Source organism: Mus caroli, chromosome 13, assembly GCF_900094665.2.
Source record: "Mus caroli chromosome 13, CAROLI_EIJ_v1.1, whole genome shotgun sequence".
Lineage (NCBI taxonomy): Eukaryota > Metazoa > Chordata > Mammalia > Rodentia > Muridae > Mus > Mus caroli.
Window position 1 is genome coordinate 38,061,686 of NC_034582.1, and position 9,325 is coordinate 38,071,010.

Genomic DNA, 9,325 nt, shown 5'->3' on the forward strand with positions numbered 1-9,325 from the left:
TATTGTGATGAGAAAATGGGCCTCAATAAGTAACAAAACCAAGACTTAATAACTTCCTAAAAAAAAAAAAAAAAAAAAAAAAAAAAACTAGAATAAGACTCAAGGTTTTTGAAGGCAAAGAAAATAAGTCAGTAATAACTGCAAATGGAAATGTTGATATACCAATTTTATCCACAAACTTTTAAATGCTACAAAACAAGCTTTTGGGTTCCTTTCAATGAGAAGAACAAAATTAAACAAACAAACAAACAAAAAAGGAATGGAAAGAAGGAAAGAAATGTACCAATATCTCTACAGCGTTTCTTTATAAAAATTCTGGTGTTTTCTTTAATGCTACGAAAGCCACACTAATTAATGATGACCGTGATGTTTAGGAATTAAGTGTGTGTGTGTGTGTGTGTGTGTGTGGTGGTGGTGGTGGTGGTGGTTTCAGCATGGATTCTAGAAGCGTTAGGAGGCCGCCGGGCTTACCTGGCACTGAGCAGGGTCTGAAAGCATAAGATATGCAAGCCGCCTCTACACGCAAACCGCCTTTCTTCCTCCTCTGCAGACGCTGCCTCTTTTTTTTTTTCTAGTTTTCATTTCTAGATATATGAAGAAACAACACAGTCCATGTTCCATTGTTCAGACAATTTTTCTGCTTTTGTCTAGTGTCACAGTTTTGTGGATCTTAAATAGAAAAAACAAACAGAAAAACCAAACAAACAACAACAAACCTGCAAAATTGGGAACCAGGTTTAGAGTTATGCTATCAGCTATACCGATCTTTGGAGGGGTTAGAGGATGCCACCAGTCTCTGGCAGGAGCTAAGCTGCAGTCGCCGGGCTTGGGAGAACTACCAGGATAGTCTTTCTTCCACTGTTACTGGAAGCCAACAACATCTGTCTAGCAGGGGGGATGACAGACTGAATGTGCATACAGAGTTCCTCTGACAATTGGAAGGTGAAGGGACATCTTCTCATACTGGTTGCTGCCGTCTTTGCTAAATTTATAGAACAAGTACCATAAATAATAATATACAGAGATATCACAAATCCAGGAGGTAGGAAGGCTTAATTTAACTTTGGGGTCCATTTTAGAAGCAATAATTGAAATGTTGCCCCATATTATTGCCAGAGCCATGAATTATATGCTTTTTAATTATACCTGTCTTTTCGTTGCAGAGAGTAGGACTTCTCAGAAAGCGAGATCCCCCTCATTAATAATGTAACATCTCTAAGATCCTTTCAAGAATTAATTGCGCTAGCAAGCCTTTCTCTGGGGATGGGGGTGGGGGCAAAGAACTCCTTAAAGTCATTTCTTATTCTCACTTATTCCAAGGTCATGAAAGGAATGGGAACAGAGTCCTTAGCTTTTCTCAGTTCTTTTGAAGAAAACAGAGTGACCCTTTATCCAGCCCACTATCATCTACCAAGGCAAAAGGCAAACCAATCACAAAATATCATCGTCCTACTTTAAGGTAGACGTATGTTGCTGGACAAGATAATGAAGTCCGATGAGCATTGAGCTCTATGACGTACGTGAGAACATTGAATTCATTACAGTGACACTGTGAGCAGGGGTTCACCAGATACACCTGAGGGAGTGACAGTGAGTCCTAAAGAGTTAACGGGTTCTTTACTGTCTATTGGACCCTAGGCAGTGTGGTGAGCTCTCAGATATAGTTCTTCACACCCACTTCATAGTTCATAGCGTTTTATCCCTCTCCCAAAATCCTGAGATGATCAACCTAAAAGGAAAAAGTACTTATTTTCACTCAGACCTGTTGACCTTCTTGCTTTGTGCTTCTGCAGGGAAAGTGTACGGGACGTCTTCCCTCTAGCCTCCTTGCAGGATCTCCAGGTTGAGAAACAAGCCTTTAATAAACACGTTTCGTGAGGGGCATTCCTGAACTATAACATCACTGATTCTCCGTGCGTGCGTGCGTGCGTGCGTGTGTGCGTGCGTGCGTGCGTGCGTCCTGCTCTTCCAGAAGGTTCTATTCCCTCCATCCACATGGGGACTTACAACTGTCTGTAGCTCTAACTCCAGGGCATGCAACGCCCTCTTCTGGCTTCCGTGGGAACTGCACACAAATGATACCCAGCCATATATGCAGGCAAAACACTCCATACAATTAAAAAACAAACAAACAAACAAACAAAAACTGTCTCTACAATAGCTACATTAAGGGACTTTCGAAGGGTTACTAACTTGTAATTGTTGCATTCTGGAAGACTGGTCAAGTTTGAAATGGAAGGAATCTCTCAATCCCTTGCAAGAAAAACGTAATCTAAATAAGTTGAACCTCAGACGTCAAGTTTTTTTTTTTTTTTTTTTTTTTTTGCTTTTCTGTAGCACGAGGGAAGCAAGAATGCATTTGAGGATGGTGATGTTAGGTTAAGACCAAATCCCTGCCATGCTCAGTGGGAAATCTTAGGAAGAGTAATATAGTATGGCAATGTTTACTGTACCTGTGCAGCCAACAAAGACCAGAAATGACCGTTTAACACATAAGGACCATATTTAGAGAATTAAATGGAGTTGGTCAGCGAGTGTTGTGAGCGTTTCAACGGCATGCTGAAATTCACTTTGATAATTACCTTGCTGCTCCCGGCACGCCTTTTGTGCGGATCATTAGCACCTGAGTGTGTCCTTATCTACTGATATTATCACTTCATTGAGCTCGTCATAGCACTTAGTGATTTGAGGGATCCATACACGATTCTTCTTAAAATGAAGAAATACTCCTAGATCTTGTCCCGATTTTCTCAACGGTGCCTCGGGTCTCTAGCATCAAAGAAAGAAATCCTACACCATTGTTGTACACTAGCTAAGGTAGATACTTTTTTGAAGATTTTTTGTTAGAAGGTAGAAGGATTTGGGTAAATGTCCTATGATACACGTATCTTCTTTTAGAGCTGACACAATACTTTGTTTCCTGAGAGTAATATTTTTTTCCAATTTTTATTAGGTATTTTCTTCATTTACATTTCAAATGCTATCCCGAAAGTCCCCCATACCCCCCCCCAACTCCCCTACCCACCTACTCCCACTTCTTGGCCCTGGTGCTCCTGTGTACTGGGGCATATAAAGTTTGCAAGACTAAGGGTCCTCTCTTCCCAATGATGGCTGACTAGGCCATCGTCTGCTACATATGCTGCTAGAGACAGGAGCTCTAGAGGTACTGGTTAGTTCATATTGTTGTTCCACCTATAGGGTGCTGACCCCTTTAGCTCCTTGGGTACTTTCTCTAGTTCCTCCTTGTTTCTTTCTTTCTTTCTTTCTTTCTTTCTTTCTTTCTTTCTTTCTTTCTTTTTACTTATTCACTTTACATCCCATTCACTGCCCCCCTTCCTGGTCACCCCTTTCCATAATCCTTCCCCCACCCCTCCTTCTCCTCTTAGCCAGTGCCCACACCCCCCCCAGGTACTTCCCCTGTCCCTGTGAGGCTATGTGCATCTTTTCCCATTGAGGCCAGACAAGACAGCCTGGCTAGAAGACCATATCCCATGCAAAGACAACAGATTTTGGGATAGCCCCCAGTCCAGTTGTTCCAGACCCCATGAAGACCAAGCTGCGCATCTGCTACATACATACGTGCAAGGAGGCCTAAGACCAGCTCATGTTATGTTCTTTGGTTGGTGGTTCAGTGGAAAAGCATTTAAAGAAATATTCAAAGACCTTAGTCATCAGGGAAATGCAAATCAAAACAACTACGAGGTCCCATCTTACACCCATCAGAATGGCTAAGACCAAAAATTCAAGAAATAGCACATGCTGGAGAGGATGTGGAGCAAGAAGAACACCCCTCAATTGCTGGAGGGAGTGAAAACTTGTGAAACCACTTTGAAAACCAATTGGGCAGTTTCTCAAAAAACTGGAAATAGTTCAACCTCAAAACTCAGCTATATCACTCCTGGGCATATACCCAAAAGATGCTCCACCATCCCACAAGGACACTATTCTCTTCTTAAATTTCTCCTAGTTGGGAGAATGTTACAATCTCCTCATTACTAGGTAGAACAGTAATGGATTTTAACCAACATGAAAAGACATTAAAATAAAATCCACTTCAATCACTCCAGCAAGGACTTGAGCTGAGCTAACATTTAACATTTGGATAACAGACACCACAGCTCTCTTGTTGCTGTCCATTTCAATGCCAACTTATGACATCCGGGGGGTGGTGGGAAGAAGAGATAGAGATAGCGAGTCACAGAACCTGTTGAAGAAGCTGCGGTGTCGGGGAAGTAGCAGAAGCCAAGAAAGTGGAACTATTATCTATGTGCACGTATGAACATATGTATACCCATATGTGCACATATGTAGACCCATGTATGTGTGTGTGTGTGTGTGTGTGTGTGTGTGTGTGTGTGTGTGTGTGTGTGTGGTTGGATAGGTATATAGACAAAAAGACTGACTTACCTACAAATGCCTATTTCTTTTGACACTGAAAAACAAGGCAGTTAGTTGCTTAGAAACCATTGACTCTTTAAATGAGACCGATAAGCCAACACTTCAGACCGACACACTGGCAACTGAGTTTACAGGTCCTCGGAGATACTTGCATTAAGGGAAGGAGATGTTAGGGAAAGGCTCTCCCTACTTTGAATGTCACTTTGCAGACAATTGAAAAAAAAAAAAAAGAGTCAAACTGATATTTTAGCTTAAAGTGTTATATATGGTCACAAAAACCTTTCCTTTCTTTGGAATGAAGAAGAAATAAGGTAAGCTGTAACCGTGTATATTTTTTAACCATCTCTAAATTTCCATTTTTCTCTCATTAAAGTGAAGTCTGAAATCTCACTGAAGCCTCAACCTCACTGTGCCAAGCAAGGATAACAGAGCTAGGTAGGCACACAGGTCTTGCCACCCCTGAAGATGTGCTAGTCTTGAAGATTGTTCTACACCTAGAGGGCACGGAGGCAAAGCATACAGACCGGTCCCTTGCTCTCGAGAGGTGTCCAGCAATTGATAGTTGTGAGTAACGCATGTAAATGCTCCACGGTAGAATGCCGAGAGCGACTAGATGGGGCACTCACCTTCAAAAGCCGGCAGTGTTTGCAGTGTTTCAACAAATGTTTGAGACAATAAATAAAAGATAGAGGAATGGTGAGATAGAGAAACTAGGCAGCAGGGGATATCACTAGGGAGCGGAGGAAGACTTGGAAATCAAGACTGTTAAAGCTACTGAGAGCACAGAGCGCACCATGATGTGTCGCCCTCTAGTGGTAAGAACAAGTAATAGCCTCAACAGACAGCCTCAGGGGAACGGCAAGCACAACCAGAACAAGACTTCTTTCATTTCTCCTCTTATAAAAATATTTTGGGGGAAAAAACCCACAACGATGTACGTGTTTGCACATATATCTATGTACACTTGCATCTGTATTTATAAAAACTGGGGCTTCTGTTTTATTTACAGTGTAATTACGTGCTTGTTGTGCTTATAAATCTTCGCATGATTTTATAAATCTTTGCACGATCTAGGAGAGGGAAAGTGAGGAAATGCTATAAGTTATTTTAGTCTGTCTTCTCCATCAGATCTCATGGAGCGTAAAAGCCGCCCCATGTCATATCCCTGCTCCCTCTCTCCTGTGCCTTCCGGTCTCCACTGCCAGGCGCTCACTTGTTCTTTTGCAAGAAGGGAAAAAAAAAAAAAAAAAAAACGAGAAGGATGCAAAGACGCCATTGTGCAAAACCCCTCTTAATGCTGACAGTCTGTCATTTATCATCCACAGTACAGCAGGTACTGGCCCCTAGGGAATCACCGTTTCTGTTCCGTGCTGAGACTGAATGGTCCAGTGTACTGAGATTATTATCATCTATACGCTATTATGTATTGTTTAATCTCCCACCCCTCCACCCCCCAAAGTTCCGAGATGGAGATAATCAGGGCGGTTAGTTTCCCAGGTCTGAGCAGCAGACCTCTGTGCCATATTAAGTTCCTTTTGTGGACTCTGAGATGGCGCGGCCCACGTGTGTCCCTGAAATAAATAGACGTTATCTTATCCCTTTAAAAGGATGATTAGTCTGACCAGAAGGCAACACTTTCTAGGATTCCGCAAGAATAGCCTTGACTTCTTTGTTTAAAAGAGGGGTCTCATTGCCCTTAACATCTCCTTGAAAGCGAACTAATGATGAGCAGACATCACATACCTGCTGAAAGTATGTCCCCCACCTCTACCTTGTCCCCGACTGTAGTGTGATTCCCTTGTAGCAGAAGCAAGGAAAAGCAAGGGGATGGAGCTTACTCTGAAGCCATAAAAAAATAAAAATAAAGAAATACTGACTGTGAACACTATAGAATAGAGGACCCCTCCTTTCTCCAGCCCCCCATTAAATGCCTAGCATACATTGAGCCCTGTGTATCGCTTGGACATTTTGGGGCCATAATGTTCCCTGGATGAGTCATTAGTAAGTTTCCACAGAGGAGAATTTAATCTTAACTGCTGTGAAATTAAAAATCTTAGTTAGAAAACCAAGTATCCAAATGGAGACCACAGTTGTCATAGGCAAGGTGGGAATCTATGGCTCGGAAAGAGCAATTTTCTATTTTTATTTTTAAACTAATTTTTAAGTTAGAATGAAAATGTCATTGGACTTTTTAGTCACTTTTTTGGCCGCTGACTTTTTCAAATAATACCAACCTTATAGAAACTCTGAAAATATCAAAATAGATGAAAATAAAAAAGTTATAATGGCACTCCCTTCACTTAGTAGGTAAGGCCCCACAGAGCTTCTCCTCAGTGACTGTAGGGAACATGCAACAATTGGCCGTGGTCTGTACACCACATAACTTCCTGTGGGTTTTCTTTTTCAAAATAATTTTCAAGAGTATTACATGTTTCTGCAAGGTCTCTGAGTTGTAGATAATTCCACATCTGAAACAGTCATATTTAGTAATGTCATATTTGATAGTTCATGAGCAGGGGCATGTGCTATCTATACACAGTGTGTGGAGGGACAGATGCTTTTGCATGCTCACGTGCAGATGAGGCAGTGTTGTGTGAGACTTTTCTCAGGGAGACAAAACACACATACACATGCACACACACACATGTGCTCACACATGCACACACATACATGAACTCACATGCACACACACATGTGCTCACACATGCACACACACATGCACACACACATGCACACACACATGCACACACACATGTGCACGCACACACATGTGTACACACACATGTGTGTGCATACACATACACACTGCTTCACCCCAAAAAGAAGAGAAATGTTTCATTTCAGAGGAAACTGATACATAGTAGTCAGCCATTAGAGCTCTTGCCCATTCAATAGTTGAAGCAGTTTGGACCCCCGGGACCCAGGAACATGCCAATAAGTTTTGTGACTTACCTGAAATCCCAACCTTAGAAAACAGAGGCAGGGATCCCTGGAGTTAGCTAGCTAGAGAGCCTGCCCATATCTGTGAGCTCTGGATTTGGTTGAAAAGCCTAACCTCAAAAGAATAAGGTAGAGGGGCTGGAGAGATGGCTCAGTGGTTAAGAACACTGACTGCTCTTCCAAAGGTCCTGAGTTCAATTCACAGTCATCTGTGATGGGATCTGATGCCCTCTTCTGGTTTGTCAGAAGACAGCTACAGAGTACTCAAATACATAAAATAAATCTTAAAAAAAAAATAAAAGAAGAAGAAAGAATAAGGTGGGAAAAAAACAAGGAAGATATCAACATCAGCATTCCACAGGCTTTCACATGCATGCCACACCCACATACAGATAAAAAGAGAGTAAAGACAAAATTTTAAAAGAATAAACTTCAAAAGTGCTATCACCTTTAACATCATATATATTCATGCACAAACATACATATAGTGCACAAATATGTATAACCACTATATTCATACAAGGGGGGCATGATGAATGACAAACAACTGTAATCCTTGTGCATGCATGATGTCACTACTAGGGAAGCTAAGGCTGAAGGATGACAAGCTTGAGGCCACCCTGGGCTACATGGTATGATTTTTAAAGCCAGCCTGTCAGCACAGTAGGCCACCCTGGGCTACATGGTATGATTTTTAAAGCCAGCCTGTCAGCACAGTAGGCCAGCCTGGGCTACATGGTATGATTTTAAAGCCACCCTGTCAGCACAGTAGACCAGCCTGGGCTACATGGTATGATTTTAAAGCTAGCCTGTAATCATACTGGGACCCCAATTCAACACGCTCCCCCCAACAACAAAAAGAAACCCATAGATATACATAGATGAGAAGACATCAGTGCCCCTCTATTTATAAACCAAACAACCTTATCTATTATTAATGAGCTCAACTAAATACCAAAAAGATGTCACTCAGAGAAGCCTGGATGCCACAAGCTCTTGACCCTCAGTTGTAGAAAATACTTCTTGAGGCCCACATAGAATCTGTCAACCGTCTTTTCTGTCAGTGTTTGACTCACTTGGTTAGGTGTTGATTTGGCATTGGTAATGATACTGTAAAGGCCGGGAACAATTAACTCAAAGAACAACAGTAAATCTGTGCAAACAAATGAAAAACCTCCACAAGCACAGCAGGTGGGGAGGGTCATTGAAATGGGTAGAAAACTCTCCTGAGCACACTGGGATGCCCTGGTGGCTCTGTATCTTCATTAAGATTCACAGTGATAAACGATTTAGGAAGTGCCTTTTTGTATTCGTGATTCCTGTTTCCAAAGCCAGGGGAAAAGTTCATTGTTTTGACAAATTTTCTTCCAAAATTAATCTTAAAAATTAAAAATGACAGTCCTCTCTAAAGATTTACCTCTGTAAACATCTCCTCTATAATACCATTTAGCTGATGTTTTGAAAATACTATTTCCAATCAGTCATTCGTTATTGGAACCTGGATATACCTCCGTCTTGATATGTTTGAAGGAAAGTGTTGCTTGTGACAGCAGCTGATGTGTGGGCAATCACCTTCGTAAGGGAGAAGAGTATATTAAATAGCCAAAAGTATTTATAGACTAATTGTGCAGAAGTGGACCTGAATCTGCACTCACATCCATCTATGACTCTAGGCTGGACCAAAGGCACACATTGGCTATAGACAATGTATAATGGCCAACACACATAGAGATCAAGTGTGTGTCTTCCCATCTGTGGGAGTTTGAATAAAAATGGCCCCCAGAGGCTCACACATTTGCTTCCTCACCAGGTTGTAGCACTATTTAAAAGGATTAGAAGGGTTATGTATGGCCTTGTTGGAGGAGTGTGCCCATGGGGGTTCTCTCTGTCTCTCTCTCTCTGTCTCTCTCTCTGTCTCTCTCTCTCTGTCTCTCTCTGTCTCTCTCTCTGTCTCTCTCTGTCTCTCTCTGCCTCTCTCTGTCTCTCT

General features: G+C 41.8%; 1 protein-coding gene across 4 annotated transcripts in view; it reads left to right on the forward strand.

The window, feature by feature from the left end:
- Phactr1 (phosphatase and actin regulator 1) overlaps window positions 1-9,325 on the forward strand; it is a 455,390-nt gene that overhangs the window by 105,060 nt on the left and 341,005 nt on the right. The window lies entirely within an intron of this gene.